Consider the following 16,965-nt stretch of genomic DNA (forward strand, 5'->3'; position numbering starts at 1 on the left):
CATAAAAGTATGCTAAAGTATAACACATGTTCTTTAATTAACCAGATAAGATCTTTGTGTGTCTCTGTCTCTTCCCCTCTCTCTGTCTTTTCCTCTTCCTCCCTCTGTGCCTCTCTCTGACTCTATCTCTGTGTTGTACTGTATCTGTTTTTCTTTCTGTGTCACTATCTCTGCCTGTCTCTGTTTCTCTTTCTGTCTCTCTCTTTCTCTTTCTCCTCTCCTTTTCTCTTCTCTTCTCTCTATCTCTGTCTCTCTGTCTCTCTGTTTCTTTGTGTCTCTCTGTCTCTCTTTCTGTGTCTATCTGTCTGTCTCTCTCTCTCACACACACACACATACACACACACACACACACATACATTTAGATACTTACATAAGGTGAGATACCTAGGACTACAAAATGAGTAGAAATTAAAAAGGACATGCTTTCTGCCTTTCCCAAAAGTCCCACTTATAATTCTTTTCCCCTTTACTTTTAATTCCTTCATCGCCTCAAAATTCCTTTCCTGTTACTACTAGTATAGCTATCTCATCCCCACAGGATAATGAATATATTTGTGTTTGATGTTGGATAACAGAAACTTGATGGAGACATTTCGTCTGATGACTTGGTCTGTACCAGTCCACGATGCATCTCTGACTGGAATTTTATTCCTGTGAGCTGGAAAATGTAGGTACTATGCCAAAAAAATCTTCCACTATTGGGATAAGATAACCCCTATTTTCTCTCTATAACTCTCTTTATCCTTCCTTTCCCCACCTTGCTGTTTTTGTAAATTTAATCTAGTCATTTTCATAGAAAAAGTTATAGAGTGGAGAAAGGTGTGGAAAATATAAGTGTGTACCTTCTTACAAGTGTATATGTGTATTCAAAAAAAAAAAAGTTAGAAATAGAAAAGACTTTCGAAAGCCAAATCCCACATTTATGAAAAATAGAGAGTAGAGAAGTGACAGTTTTACTAGAGATAGCATTATTAGTAAATGAAGAACTGGGATTCAGCTCTTGTCTTCTGAGATCATTCCCAATACATTTGCAACTATATTCTGCTTCCTTGAATGAGAAGCTTTGGTAATGTGATGATGGTCAGTTACACACACACACACACACACACAGAGAGAGGGGGAGAGAGAGAGAGAGAGAGAGAGAGAGAGAGAGAGAGAGAGAGAGAGAGAAAGAGGGAGGAGGGAGAGAGAGGGAGAGGGAAAGGGAGAAGAAGAGGAAGAGGGAGGGAGAGAGGGAGAGGGAGAGGGAAAGGGAGAAGAAGAGGGAGAGGGAAAGGGAGAGGAAAAGGGATAGGGAAAAGGAAGAGGAAGAGGGAGAGGGAAAGGGAGAGGGAGAGGGAGAGGGAGAGAGAGAGGAGAGAGAGAGAGAGAGAGAGAGAGAGAGAGAGAGAGAGAAAGAAAGTGCATGTATATGAACTCCACCATTTCCCCAACCTCATGAACAATAAAATTTACATTTTTTTTAAACTCATGCCTCAAAGGGTGAAATACTCACAGATAAGTATCATCATTCACCTTCCTAATCTCTATTCTCCTTGAATTGTTCAGGAATTTTCATGTCATGCACCATTTTTTAGGCACAGCAGTATAATCTCTATACTATCTGTACAATCTATAGAGCATGGCTGAGCCCTAAAGACACATTCTGCATCTGTATACACCAAAATTTAGAGAATGATGGAAATTCTTTAGTTCAAAAACATTATATAACTTTCTTATGTCTTAAGGAAGTCTTTTTTGTTGTTATTTTTCAGTCATGTCTGACTCTTCATGATCCCATTTGTTATTTTCTTGATAGAGATATGGGAGTGTTTTGCTATTTCCTTCACCAACTCATTTTACTGATGAGGAAATTAAGGCAAATAGGGTTAGGTTAACTTACTTGCCCAAGGTCACACAGCTAGTGTGAGACTGATTTGAATTCAAACTTTCCTGATTCCAGGTCCACACTATAATCACTATACTACCTAGCTGTCCCAGAAGCATTTTACTGTCATTAAATTTTTCCATGCTATGGTAGAAAATTCACTGGGACAATCACTTAATAGTTGTATCACCTTGCTTTTAAAAAAAGATTTTATTTCTGATTCTTAGCTTTTGCATTTATAAAATCTTGATAATAACAAGAGGAATTGGGATTGAATTTATGATTTTATTGATATGTGAAACTTTCAATGAAGAAACTTCCTAAACCAACACAGATGGAGATCTGATCTGCAAGTTATACTATTAGTTATCTCTCTAAGGATAAGAGTATTTAGGTTTCATTCAACTGAAATGAATGAAATTAATTCATTAATCTTCTCTCTCCAGTTGCCAAATCTGAGGGCCTTTTCTCAGTTATCAGTACTGAATGCTCCTCTATTTTCTCTGGTTATCTTCTCTATGGTCACTTCCCATACCAGTGATCCTGTACTGTTAGATTTCTGTAAAAACTTTTCAGTCTGAGTCTTTGCTCTTCAGATGAGTGGTTGCTTCCCCAGGACTCCTACTTCAGGAAACACCTCATTGTACTCCCTCCCCTATGGCTATCTTCTCCAGAGTTCTTCTAACTCTATGTATGTATTTTTCCTTTTCTTCCTTTCAGGGCTTCTTGTCTACTTTTGGCATCCACTTTCACCCAATTCTTACCTGTGATCCCTAGAACCTCTACTATGAATAGCTGCCACATTGGTAAATCATCTTGGCAGATAGGTTAAACCAGGTTGAGGAGAATCAACAGGTCTCAAATCCCCAGATAAGTTAAAGAGAAATCTACCCCAATTATGTGAATATTTCTCCATCAGTGTAGGTAAATGAGAACAATTTGTTCTAACAGTCATGAAAGAAGCTGAAGCAGGGATTTCAGAGTGCTTAGAGCTTGGCTAGACATGAAAGACCTCTCCACTCCACCTTAGTGGTCATCCACTCCATCCTTAGTTATAGCCAGTCATTTGGACTTTTGTCTTTCCTGCCATTGAACTTTGAAGGCTCTGGAAGAAAGAATGGGACTGACATTGTGCAACTCTGCCTCACTTATATTTAATTCATCCATAATCACGTATCACCCCATGATGCTACTGGTCCTTTTTGAAAATGAAAGACAAAACAATGATCTTTTATGTACCTGTTTCCTTACCTCATTAGAATATAAATCTCAGGTCAGTGGCTATTTTTTTTCTTTTTTTGCTATTTCTTGACACCCTTCTCATCTTAAACGTTTATTGGTTGAGATATTTGTTACCTACTATACAAAATATCCTGAAGAAAATTCTTTGGAAATATTGACGCAATCTAGAAATAGCTGTTCTTTTTTTTATCATTATTAGCATCTCATTTTCTTTTCTTTTATGTTGGGTTAACAAATATACAAGGACAATCATTTATTAAGCACATGTTTCAGGAATAATGCTTAGTGCTTTACAAATTTTGTTTTATGTAATCCTTACCACAACTCTGCCAGATAGGTATTAGTATTATTACCATTTTATAGTTTAAGAAACTGAGAAAGTCAGAGGTTAAATGATTTGCTTGGGATCACATGTAAGTAAAGTTGGATTTGAATTCAGGCCTTCCTGCTTTTTGGCTCACAGCTTTATCTATCATGTTATTTTTTCATTATCCTGCTATTCCTAATTTAATGTTCCATTGATTACTGGCCAGGTGAATCAAATAGACATCTGTTATAGTTGAATAAAAGCATTACAATTTAGATTCATTTTCTGCAGTCTCCCTAAAAACAGCCTTGGTACTATTCTGGAAATAGACAGAATATTATAATGTCATGTACCTCATGCTGCTCCCATATGACCTTGACCTCTACCTGATCACTGTATTTTGAAAATTTTTCATTTCAATTAGCTCAGACATAATGAAATTTGGTATTATTACATCTATTAAAAACACTGTTTCTATGGTTTTATGGATCAATGTTGTCTGGGTGATTGTGGACAATGGTTCAATCTGTGATAATCTAATTCCAAGGTAGTATATTCACTGAATTCTCCAATATTTTCAAATTTGTTTTTATGCCATGAGGATTTGTTATGTTTAGTTCTATGAAAGATAGCAAGTTTCTGATGTTTAATTCTGATCATGGGTCATTTATTAGTAGGTATTCAGGAAATACTTATTGTTTTGTTTTGTTCTTTTTTTTTTAGCTGCGTCTTATGTTGTTCAAAATTACAATGATTTCTTTATGATATCTACATGAATCACTAAATCCAGACTCTTTAAAGATAAATATCTTGTCATTCCTCACAACAATGGCCTGGTTCTAAATTATTGTTATAAAACCTGTGTTTACCTAAATAATCTACATGTCTTACCCATTTCCCCTTTTTCTCTTTGTCCTCTGCTTTCTTGCACATTAAACACTTTCAAACAAAATTATAAGATTTTGTATTTCTCTCTGTTAGACTTAATTTTTCTAAATGTGAACTATACTTCATCTTTATTTCAGTTTTCTCTTATTCTATTCAGCTCCACATTCTATTTTATCAGAATGTTTTTTTTGGATCCTTGTTTAACCAGCTTATATAGTAAGATATTCCTCCTAGCTGTGTACTAACCTGTGATCAACAGTTTTATCTTGTCAATATAAAAAAAAATCAAACAAATGGAACTAAGCACAGATTTCTGGGATGTTGTACTAGGAACCTAGTTCTAAGTAGATACTGAACCATTAGTGATTATTTTCAGGGCCTAGATCACTTAACTAGATCAAAATTTACTGAACTTCATTATTGTCTGATTGAAATTTCCCCAAGATTTCCATAAGAAACATTGCAAAAATGCTTTGGAAAAAAATCTAGATAAATTGTGATCGTGATTTTTTTTTAATTTAGCGGGTTGGTTAAAAAAAAGAAATGCACTTACTAGGACATAGCCTCTCCTGTTTGAAGATATTTTGGCTCTTTATAATTAATACTTCCTCTTCTAGATTTTCAGCCACCTTTTAACAGTGCAGTCTAGGATTTTGTTTAATAAATGAATGAGAATCACTGGCCTTTATTTGCTGACTTGATTTTGTTCCTTAATTTTTTTTTTTAAATTAGGACATTCTGTACTCATGAAGTACCTCTTTCATTCCCCTCAATCTTTCAGGAATCATGACAGTTGCTAATCAAATCAAATCATATTTACCCTGGTAAGAGTGAAGATCATTTAGATCTGGCTATTTGTACTCATCAAGGGTTAGGGCATTTTTTTATTTTTTACTATTTTGAATATCAACTCCCTATTAGATTCTTTTTTCTAGTCTTTTATGGTTAAAAATATAAACAACTTTGGCAGAGAAAAAAAGAATCAAAATAAATGGTGAACCGATCACTATCACCTTATCATAGAACATCAAAATAATAGTCCTACCCCTTCTTTAATTCTCCTTAATTCTCCAGTTTAACTAAACAGACAAATAAACAAAACTTTTTCTTCCAAATATCAGTCTTGAGAGCTTTCCATTGGGGCTGACTTCCCTTGCTAAATGTGAGGCCACTTCTTTTAAATCTATTTTGACAAAATATAGAGTCCATATGAAACTACGTTTACTTTTTTTTCTCAATGAAAAAATTTTCTCTCCAATGATGCTATAATTCCTACTCAATAACCAGTTATTCCCTGTTGGCAGGAATTGAATTAAATTGAATTAAATTAACTATTATGCTATGCTGGTATGAGTTTGTATGGATATACATACATATTTACACACATACATATGTGTGTACATCTATGTGTATGAAAAAGAGACACAATCAGAGATGACAGAAAGACAGAGAGAAGTAGAGAGAGGGGGAAAAAGAACCAGAAGAGAGAATCAACAGATATATAGAAAATTTAAGTCTTTCCTTACTACCAGATGGTGCCTCTATGCCAAGTTTTTAATCTATTTCCTGATATCCTTATCTACTTTCTCTTTCTGTCCAGGTGGTCTACAGTAAATCCCAATTAAAATATCATGTCTATTTCTGCCTCCATTGATCTTCATCCAAATATCTTTGAAAATGCTTCCCCCACTCTGTTTCAGGATTTGCTCACATTAATATTTGATGCTTCTTTGACACAATCATTTACTTAATCTATTTTTCTTTCAAGCTATTGATGAAATGTTAAAAAGGATATGAATAAGATCTTAGCATTATCATGAAGACAAGTATATAAAGCTAATTTCTTAATAAATTATATTATTTGTAAGATGAGGATATTATTATAGATTAACTCTAAATTCCCTCCCAGTTCTAATTCTACAAGTCAATGATTCTATGATTATTTTTATATCATTTATATTTGGGATTTGTTTCTTAAAGTTTTGTCTTAATCCAGATAGACTGATAGATGCCATTTTCTTCCATATCTGGAGTGTTCTGTTCTATTATGAGTACCACAATTTAAGAGATACCTTAATATGGTAGATAATATTTTGATGAGGGTGACCAAAATGGTATAAGGAATGGAACCTATGCAATATAAGAATTGATTGAAGACTTCAAAGATGTTTTCCTAGAGAAAGGAAAGACATAGGAATTGCTTGATTATGGTTCTCAAATAATAAAAACACCCTCATGTATGGAAATAATTAGATTTTTTTTCTATTAGTTCCAGGGGATACAATGGAGTTGGAAGTGGAATTACAGATTATAATAGTCTATTTCTAAGTTCTCATAAGGAAAAATAAAATAAAATAAAACTGGAGCTGTCCATAAATGGAAGGAATAAAGAAATAGTGAATTTCACATCTCCAGACATATCTTATCAACCAATCTCTATCCTGTGGGTGTCTAGAACCAAACAAAGCAGACTAGAAACAGGAAAAGTTAAGAATCAAGCAGAAGTTTAATTTCAAAATGAGGAACAAAGCTTGTAAGCAAGGACAGTTGCCAGAGTCCCATTCCTAACGGAAAGGATTCAAAGCAGTGTGGAGAGATCCCAAAACTTATACCTATGATGATTGTGATCTGTAGTCCTGCCAATGAAGAGTAATAGCAACTATGAGATAAGTTTGATTTACAGCAGAGCTTAATGACTGATACATGGGTACATAAGTATTTGTCTGAACTCAGAGACCATCTGATGCAGGTGTGAAAAAATGTTAGTACTTTGCTGGGGCTGAGATCATCCAGAGGGTGAGCACAAAGAATTGTTGTCCTGCTAAACTCAGAACTACTTGCTGACTCTTAGTTCTGGAAAAGAGGGTATTTCCAAATAACTTGACGTTTTCAATGTAGATGAGATTGTAAAAGATGTAGAAGAGGGAATTCCTGAGCAGATATTTAGTGATTATTGTTACACAAAATATTAATTATTTCTCTGATTTCCTCTCCAATTCTGCTAATGTATTATTTTGTCTTCTTTACACAGATTATCATAATTCTACTCCTAGTTTAATGCTTATAAACCAGGGATTTCATGTAAGGTTTTCTTAGCAAAAATACTGGAGTGGTCTGCCATTTCCTTCTCCAGCTCATTTTACAGATGAGGGAACTGAGGGAAACAGAGTTAAGTAATTTACCCAGGATCACATAGCTATTAGGTGCCTGAAGCCCTATTTGAACTCAGGAAGATGAGTTTTTCTGACTCCATGCTTGAAACTCTATTCAATGTATCTCACAGCTTCTCCAGCACTACATGTAGTCAACCACTAATATTTTTGAACAGACTAGTAAACATTTTTTTTCACTAATATTAGTACTAATTTGCCTTTAAACATTTTAGTAATTCATGAATATGGGATTAAAAATGTGATATTCTTTATGCTTACTGGTCCAGCAGATGATATTATAGCATTAGATATATCCTGAGAGTACCACATTTTACAACAAACATTGGTAAGCTGGAGAGCAATCAGAAGAAAACAACCAGAAAGAAAAGGATCTTTAAATCATACTATGCTCAGAATATTTGAAAGATCTGAAGGTGTTTAGTATGGGGAAGAAAGGAAGGGCATAAGTGAAAAATGATAACTGTTTTCAAGCATTTAAAGGGCTATCCTTTGGAAGACACATTATTTTAACTTCCCTTGACCCCAATTTCTGATTGAAATCAATATTTGCTACACTCATTATGATTGGTATTCATACTTTCTAGCTGTGCTAACCTTTGTGACCCCATTTGGGTTTATTTGGCAAAGATACTGCAGTTCTTTGCCTTTTCCTTCTCCAATTTATTTTACAGATGAGAAAACTGAGGCAAACAAGGTTAAGTGACTTGCCCAGTATCACAGCTAGTATGTATCTGAGGCTGGATTTCAATTCAGGTCTTCCTGATTCTAGGCCAGCACTCTTTCCTTTGAGCCACCTAAATGCTTTACTATATCCACACAGAAATGAATTAAAGTGATAAATAAGAAAATTTAGACTTAATTTTAGAAGCAATTTTCTAATAATTAAGGCTTTCCAAAAGTGATATGGGCTACCTTGGAAGTTAGTATGTTTTTCTTCATTATAGATCTTTAAGCAAAGGTAAAATGGTAATGTATGTGAATCATACATTTTTAATATTTCACATTTGACACTGGCTGGATATGTGACCTCAATCAGAATTTTTAGAAAATGAAACTACCTCTATTTATATGTCAGCACCCTCTCTAAAATTTATAATCTTACAAAGGAGCCTTCTGAAGAGTTCATCATCTCTGTATTGATTTGGTCCTGTGCTAAGTGCTTTATAAATATTACCTCCTTTGTTCATCACAATAACTCTGGGATGAAGGTGCTATTATTATTATCTCCATTTTATAGTTGAGGAAACTGAGGCAGACAAAGGTTTAGTGAGTTTACCCAACATGACATAGTAAATATCAGAGACCAAATTTGAGGATGAGTACCAACAGAAGGTTTTGTGTAGAAGATTATTGATTGAACTTTAGCTTGAAGAAAGAAATAGATTTTGATAGATTTAGGTAAGGAGAGAGTGGATTCTATACATAGGAGATGACCAGTGCACATGGGGTGGGAGTACAGATGGTCGAGGGAAGACCAAGTAAAAGCAAAAGAGAGCTGATTGGCTGGATCTTAGAGTACAGAAAGATAAATAATCTATAATGACACTAGAAAGATGAGTTGTGGCCAAGTTATGAAAGACTTAAAAGATAAGCTAAATGCACGCATAGAAACAGATTTTTACATATATATGTATATATATACCTTTATATATACACATATATGTGTATGTGTTTGTGCACATATATACAAACATATATAGATATATATATATATGTATGTATTTGTTTATATGTGTGTATCCATGTATATATATATATATATATATATATATATGCAGACATACCCATACAAGCACACATACACATAGATAATCTAGAGAAGGAAAAAAAAATTACGTAGGATTGATTAAACAAGGGAATAATATGGTCAGTTCAGCACTTAAAAAAGAAAGTATTTTGGCAGCTATGTAGGGGTAACACATAAAGACTAGCTGATAGCACAGAAAACGTTTAAAAACTCAGAAATACATAAAATATATGCATAGTAATTTACAATAACATACTGCAAACATCTCATAAAAGAAAAAAAATCAGACTTCTTTTATGGTATGAAGGGAAGGCTAAAATATTTTATATGGATTTTCCAGATCATGGGGACAGATCACTCCTAATTTCTGAAATGTGGAAAGTATAACTGTAATTATTGTTAAAAAAAAAATGATGACACCTAGAATCAATATTGTGCTTTAAAACTTACAAATATTTAAATATGTTGTCTCATTTGATCTTCAAGACTGTGAAGTAGCGGCAAGCCATATACCTGTTTTATAGATAAGAAAAGTTAGGCTAAAATATATTAACTGACTTGCCCAAGATCACAGCACTAGTTAGTTTCTGAGACAGGGTTTGGTTAGATTTTCTTAATTCCTACTCAAACATGCAAACTATTTTGAGCCACTAAGATGTTCAACTTTGGTGAACAACTCATTGAGGTACAGAAAAGTAACTTATTTTTAATGGTATTAGGCTTGTGTTACAGGAAAGTCTAGAGAAGTATCTTCTGTCAATGTAGTTTGACATCTTTGCTATAATTCACAGACCTAGAACACTGAGAAATAAGTGACATTCCAAGGATCAAGAAATCAGCACATGACAGAGATGGAAACTGATCAAATCATCCTAGCTTCAGGGTCAACTTTCTACACTTTACTTGGTTCTGAGAGATATTACTAATAATATTTAAAATCATCAAACGCCTTTCCTTCCAATTTTTTAATTAAAAACAAGTACTTTATCATTTAGGAAAAAGGTTTCTTTGGGAGGAAAGAGGTATCTGGAAAAGCATGAGTAAATATATAGATATTTATAAAGTTGCATACATATATGTATATGTGATATGCATACATGTATGCATATATTTTATTATAATATATTTATAATTATATAATTGTGTTTATATATTTATACATATATAATTGTGTGTATACGTATATATTATAGCTGGTATCATAGTTACTTAATCAAGGATTGGTGGCAGTTGATACAATGGATTAGAATAAACTATGTTTGTATTTTCCTTGACTGTATCAGATCAGCAAGATTGTATGAGAAGGAAATGTTATCTCTTCTTGAAGTAGATGGGATCTTAATAGCCTATGATCTTGTTTCAATATTGAGAGCTTTAGAAATAAAATTAGAATGCTAAAGGTAGGAAGGGATAGATGGATAATTTGTTCCTAAGTTGGTGAGTAGTTAATCAATTGATTAATGAGCAGATATTCACCAAGTGTTCAAAGAACCAGAGGAGTTATTTAGCAGCTTGGCAGATCTTGGAAAGATGTATAGAAAGAGACAATGATCCCGCTTCATTGGAAGGCATGGATGAATAGCACTGATTGTGGTCCTGCCCAAAGAGATGAGGTTATATATCAAATGAAGTCTAAGCATCAATTGAATGTCTAATCTAATAATTATCACACTTGCCTTCACCATTTTAAGGTTTAATCACCCCTTTCCTATAAGAATTCTCCAAGAAAGGGAGCGAATGGATCATCTCTTATCTTCAAAGACTCACTGAAATCTCATAGTAAGAAGGTCTCCTAGAAGTCATCTAGTCCAATCCACATTTGATTAAAAAAAAAAAAACCACCTCATTTCTAACATCCTCAGCAAGTGGTTAACTATTCTGAGCTCATAGATCCCTGGGATGGGAAAGCCACTCTCTTCTAAGACAGCCCACTCATTTAGGGATAGCAATAACTTTTATCACACTTTCTTTTTCAAAAGCCAAAATATGCCCATCTGCAATTTCCAGTCCCTTGTTCTTCTTCTTAGGGCAAAAAAACAAATCTCTCATTTATATCAGTCTTTTAAAGTATCTGAAGATAGATATTATGCTATCTTAGCTAAGCAACTAGGTGGGACAGTGGGCAGAGGGACCATCAGACCTAAATTCAAGAAGACTTAAAACCAAATCTAGCCTTAGATATTCACTAGCTATATGACATATGAGAAATCATTTAACTTATATGTGTCTCAGCTTCCTCAACTATAAAATGAGGATGATAATAGTATCTACTTTATTGACTTTGGAGGATCAAATGAGATAATATTTGTAAAAGAATTAGTTCAGTACCTGGAAGACAGTACACATGCAAAGAATGTTTGTTCCCTATATTCCTTATACCAAATTTTTTTTTTCCTCCTCAGTTGAAAACATCTTTTTATAAAATTATAGAAATTTGTCAGAAGATGCCTTTGTAGCCATATTTATAGTTTATTTCTGAAATGTATGCCCCCATAACATATTCAATCAGTGGTCAATCAGCCTCTGTTACAACTCCAAAAAAAGTATCCCTCTCCCTCCCAAACAAATCCATTCCAGTTTCTTTAATATTTGAATGATATAATCTTGAGTCCACTAATCCTTTAGTAATCTTCATCTGGATCGTCCCTGGTTTTCCACTATGTTTTTTAAGAGTGAGGTACAAAATTGAATAGAGATGTGATCTGTATTTCAGAATACATATGTGATATGAAGTATTTCAGAAACAAGGAAACAGATTCAGATAATTTCAGTGATTTATTCATTGTCACACAGATAATAATTGGAGAAGTAAGAATTTAAATTAATAACAAGACAAAGTTTTGCTTTTCTTATGCTACACTTCAATATGCTATGATCAGGATTGCCAGGAATACCAAGCTATATAAGGCATAATCTCTACTTTCAGAAAAATTACAATCTAATGGGAGTTTAAGACAAGGATACACATAATAAGAATATAAGGTAAATTTTTAAAAGTCATAAAGATGTTAGATAAATCATAAAACAATAGATTTAAATCTAGAACTTGAAGGCAGATCAGGGACCATGTGGTCCAAATCCCTCATTTTAATGATGAAGAAACTGAAATAAAATAACTTGCATAAAATCAAACAGTATCAGAGACAGAATTTGAACCCACATCCTCTAACTTCAGAGACAATTTCTTTTCACTGTACCTGTCTTGGCCTAGAAGGGACAGGGAAGTTTTCATAAAATATTGTTATACAGTCATTTCAGTCATGTTGATTCTTCCCGACCCCATTTGGAATTTTCTTGGCAGAAAAACTAGAGTAGTTTGCCATTTCCTTCTTTAAATCATATGACAGAGAGCAATTAAAGCAAACAAGGTTAAGTGACTTACCCAGGGTCACACCTCTGGTAAAGTATCTAGGGCAAGATTTGAATAAAGTAAGACTCCAGGTCCAGAACTTTACCCACTGTGCCACCTAGCTACCCTTTTTCATAGAGTAGGTAGCATTTAATGGATATGATTTGATAAGACAACCTTAAAGATAAGGAAGGCAGATGAAATGGCATTTGATGAGACAATTGAAAATAAGAATAAGAATAGCTCTCAATTCTAGAGAAATTTTCAGATTTTTCTCACTTAAAACAACCCTGTAAAATATGTAGAAAAAGAACTATTTCTCACATTTTATTTATGAAAAAAATTGGGCTAATAGAGATAGAGAATAGTGAAAATATATTGTGTATCAGTTCAGCAATATTAGTTGGACAAAATGAAGCTTTACACTCTGCTCACTTTCTGTGTCCTGAAGTATTTGAATCTCTGTAAGGATATCAATGAAAAGATATTTATAAACAATTTGGAAAAATAGAACTGCAGCATCTTCACCAGAAAGGAAATTTTAATTCCTTTAACTTCTCTCAACAACTCAGGATAGTCTCTTAGCAGCTCCAGTGTTGGAGAGACAGGAAATTCAGAAAATTGACAATGTTTTCCCTTTTCCTATATTTATTGACCAAATCATGTCTCCTTAGGGGCCACTATGTCTGCAAAACTGAGTCAAAAAGAAAGTCCCTGCCTGGATTCCCCCTGTTTGGATTCTTGAAGCCACCTTCTGCTTGGTCTTTCCACCTCAAGTCTCTCCCTATTATTATCCATCCTCCATTAAACTGTCAAGGATTTTTCCTAAAGAGCAGATCAGACCTTGTTATCTCCTTAACTGAAAAAATATAGAAAAATTTCTCTTCCATACCTGAAGAATAAACTATAAAATTTCTACCTGGGATTAAATGCCCTACAGGACTTTGTCCCTTCTTCCTTTTCCTTTTTTCTTACATTTTACTCTTCTTCTTATATTATTGTTACTGGAAAAGCAAATAAATAGCACAATTTTAATTCAGTGCTATTCCTAACTTGGTTCATACCTCTTTAGACTATTCGTATATTACTTTTTCTTTCACATTCAAGGCAAACTAGCTTGTTCACCATGTCTCTCACTTGCAGATCTTTGTACAAATTGTCTTACAGGTCTGAAATGTTGTGCCTTTTTACTTTCAATGCTTGAAACTGGTAGGAGACTTTAGGACTTAGTTCAAGTGCCACATGTGCTTGGGAGAAATCTTTGCTGATTTCTCCACTCATTTTAATGCTTTCCTCAAAATAAATGATTCATTTCCACTGCACATTCTAAAATTTAGTTGTGTTTTAGACATGTTGTTGCTTACATCTTTTCCTCTTAGTAGAATGTAGAGTGCATGGGACATTATGTACTTACTATATATTCATTAAATGAATTGAATTCATCTTTATCCACTTTCTACATGAGGCTTTTTGTATGCTGTGTAGACCTTTATATCAGCCGCCATAGCACATTATTACTATTCAAATATCATTTTCAAAATTTCATTTCTTTGCTCATGTTATATTTATTAATGTTGCATATCTTCAGTCCACAGTACAATGTTAGCGTTTTGAATGTGCTATTTTACTTTTGTCCTTGTATCTCCAATGCCTAGCTCAATGTCTGATATATTTGGACTGAGCCTGGGATTTCATTATTATAAGATCATCCCTCTAAGGAAATTATCTTTACAAATAACAATGAGCCATTATTCTGTCCATTTAGAATTGTCTGGGGCCCTGAGAGGAAAAGTGACTTGTTTGATTAATGTCACCTGGTCCAGAGGGATCAGAGGTGAGACTTGGATCCAACACTGATTCCCAAGTCACGTTCCTTTCAGCTTGGTTATATTTTGGCCTTGTCCATGGAAATGTCATAACTATTTGTTGAATTTAATTGAATTAAAATGTATCTCTTTCATTATCATTATTTTATTATGAATATCACTTTAGGATATAATTCTCTCTTTTTTTTTATTTAATAGCCTTTTATTTACAAGATATATACATGGGTAACTTTACAGCATTAACAATTGCCAAACCTCTTGTTCCAATTTTTCACCTTTTACCCCCCCACCCCCTCCCCTAAATGGCAGGATGACCAGTAGATGTTAAATATATTAAAATATAACTTAGATACACAATAAGTATACATGACCAAAACATTATTTTGCTGTACAAAAAGAATCAGACTCTGAATTATTGTACAATTAGCTTGTGAAGGAAGTCAAAAATGCAGGTGTGCATAAATATAGGGATTGGGAATTCAATGTAATGGTTTTTAGTCATCTCCCAGAGTTCTTTTTCTGGGTATAGCTAGTTCAGTTCCTTACTGCTCCATTAGAAATGATTTGGTTGATCTCGTTGCTGAGGATGGCCTGATCCATCAGAACTGGTCATCATCTAGTATTGTTGTTGAAGTATATAATGATCTCCTGGTCCTGCTCATTTCACTCAGCATCAGTTCGTGTAAGTCTCTCCAGGCCTTTCTGAAATCATAGGATATAATTCTCCAAAGAATCAGAGGAATTCTGTGGCCTCTATTGAGACCAATATGGCATGTCCCTCTGTTTGTCAGTGAAAGAGAAAAAAATACATCCCTTGAAACAGCAATGTTGATATTTCCCTCAATGACTTTCCCTCTGTAGGAGATTTATCAATGTTCTATTCATACAAAAGATAACAAGTCAGAGAAACTGAGCGAGTGCAGTGTAAAATAACCAATATTTCCTTGTGTCTGGAAATTCCCCAGAGTCAATTCAGATGGCTCAGCCAAAAGGACTTGGCCAGAAGAATAAATATTTACAAATCATTCCAGTTGATTGTTCTTGCACTATGAATTTTCTGCCAGTGTCCAAATGCTGTTCAAATTAGACATGTCTTTCAGACAGTTACAATCACAATAGAAAATCATGAACTCCTATAAGGAGAGTAAAAAAAAAAAAAAAAGGTCAACTTTCAATTCATTTTTAAAATTGAGGCTACATGATTAGAAACCTAAGGTGCTGATCCAGAACATTCTAAATCCTCAGCTTTTGGAGAGGAAAACAGCAAAAGTTTCCTGAAAATGAGTCCAAGAAAAATTCAGGTTATTCACAGGAAATGTTGTCCTCTAATGAATTCTGGAAGAAAGACTCCATAAAGAACCTGTTGGAGAGACACTAATCAAATTCCAGGCACTCATGGACTTTTTCCTTAAGCAAGTAAGTGATTATGCCTACATGTCTTATTTAAACCTATGTTTTATATAAGAAAACTCTACCAAGGCTTCTAGGATGGACTATGTAAGTTTTATCCCCAGTTAAAATCATGCTATCATAGAAAGTTATATCTGAATAATTTAACTAAAGGAATCAAAATTTAAGGAAACAGGTATAAATACCAGCAAAAAGTTTGTTGTAGCTAAAAATTGATTATCAATTAGTAAACAGTTGGAACTAAAATTGTCCCTTAAAACAAGCAGTGAAAGAAAATGGAGTATTTAGATGAATCAAAAGCTTTGATTAAAGAAAATTATGGTGATGAGAGATGGGCAAGTAAATGCACAGCTCAGGTATTGCAGGAATGATGGAAGAATTTAAGATGATTATCATGGAAAACACAGCTAGTATAATACTTTGAAATTTCTCAGCTTTATGTGAAGATGATGAGAGAGAAAAGCAGATATGGGAGAGGACAAAAAAAAAAAGTGAACTTTTAGAAACAAATGAGACTAATTCTCAACTGACAAAAGAAATAGGAAAAATTAACAAAGCAGTAAAATGTTACAATATAGAGTGCCAGAGCTAGAGTCAGGAAGAACCAACTTAAAATCTGGCCTCAGATACTTACTAGCTATATGATGGTGGGTAAGTCATGGAAGCCTGTTTGCTTCCATTTCCTCATCTGTTAAATGAGTTGGAGAAGGAAATAATAAACTACTCCAGTATCTTTGCCAAGAAAACTCCAGATGGGTTCACAAAGAGTTGGCAATAACTAAACAACAACAACAACAAAACTAGAAATTGAAGATGCTAATAAAAAAACTCCACAAAACTTATTTTTGAATTATATAAAATAAATGTTATTGGACTCCAAGACTGGTTATTTATCTATGATGAATAATAACATCTATGATGAATAATAAATAATAACATCTATGATGAATGTATTGTAACAATAATACATATGTATAAAATTATCTCAAGATCATATGAAGAAAATGGTGACCATCAAAAATCACCTTATCCCCCACCTCATCTCATTCTAGGAATTCAGTTCATCTAGGCTGTCATACTCCAGTGAAGAAAAAAAAAAGTCATTGAGACAGTTGTAGAGGTGGAGAACTTGATATTCATACATATCTTCTCATTT

Source organism: Sarcophilus harrisii, chromosome 2 (genome assembly GCF_902635505.1).
Source record: "Sarcophilus harrisii chromosome 2, mSarHar1.11, whole genome shotgun sequence".
Lineage (NCBI taxonomy): Eukaryota > Metazoa > Chordata > Mammalia > Dasyuromorphia > Dasyuridae > Sarcophilus > Sarcophilus harrisii.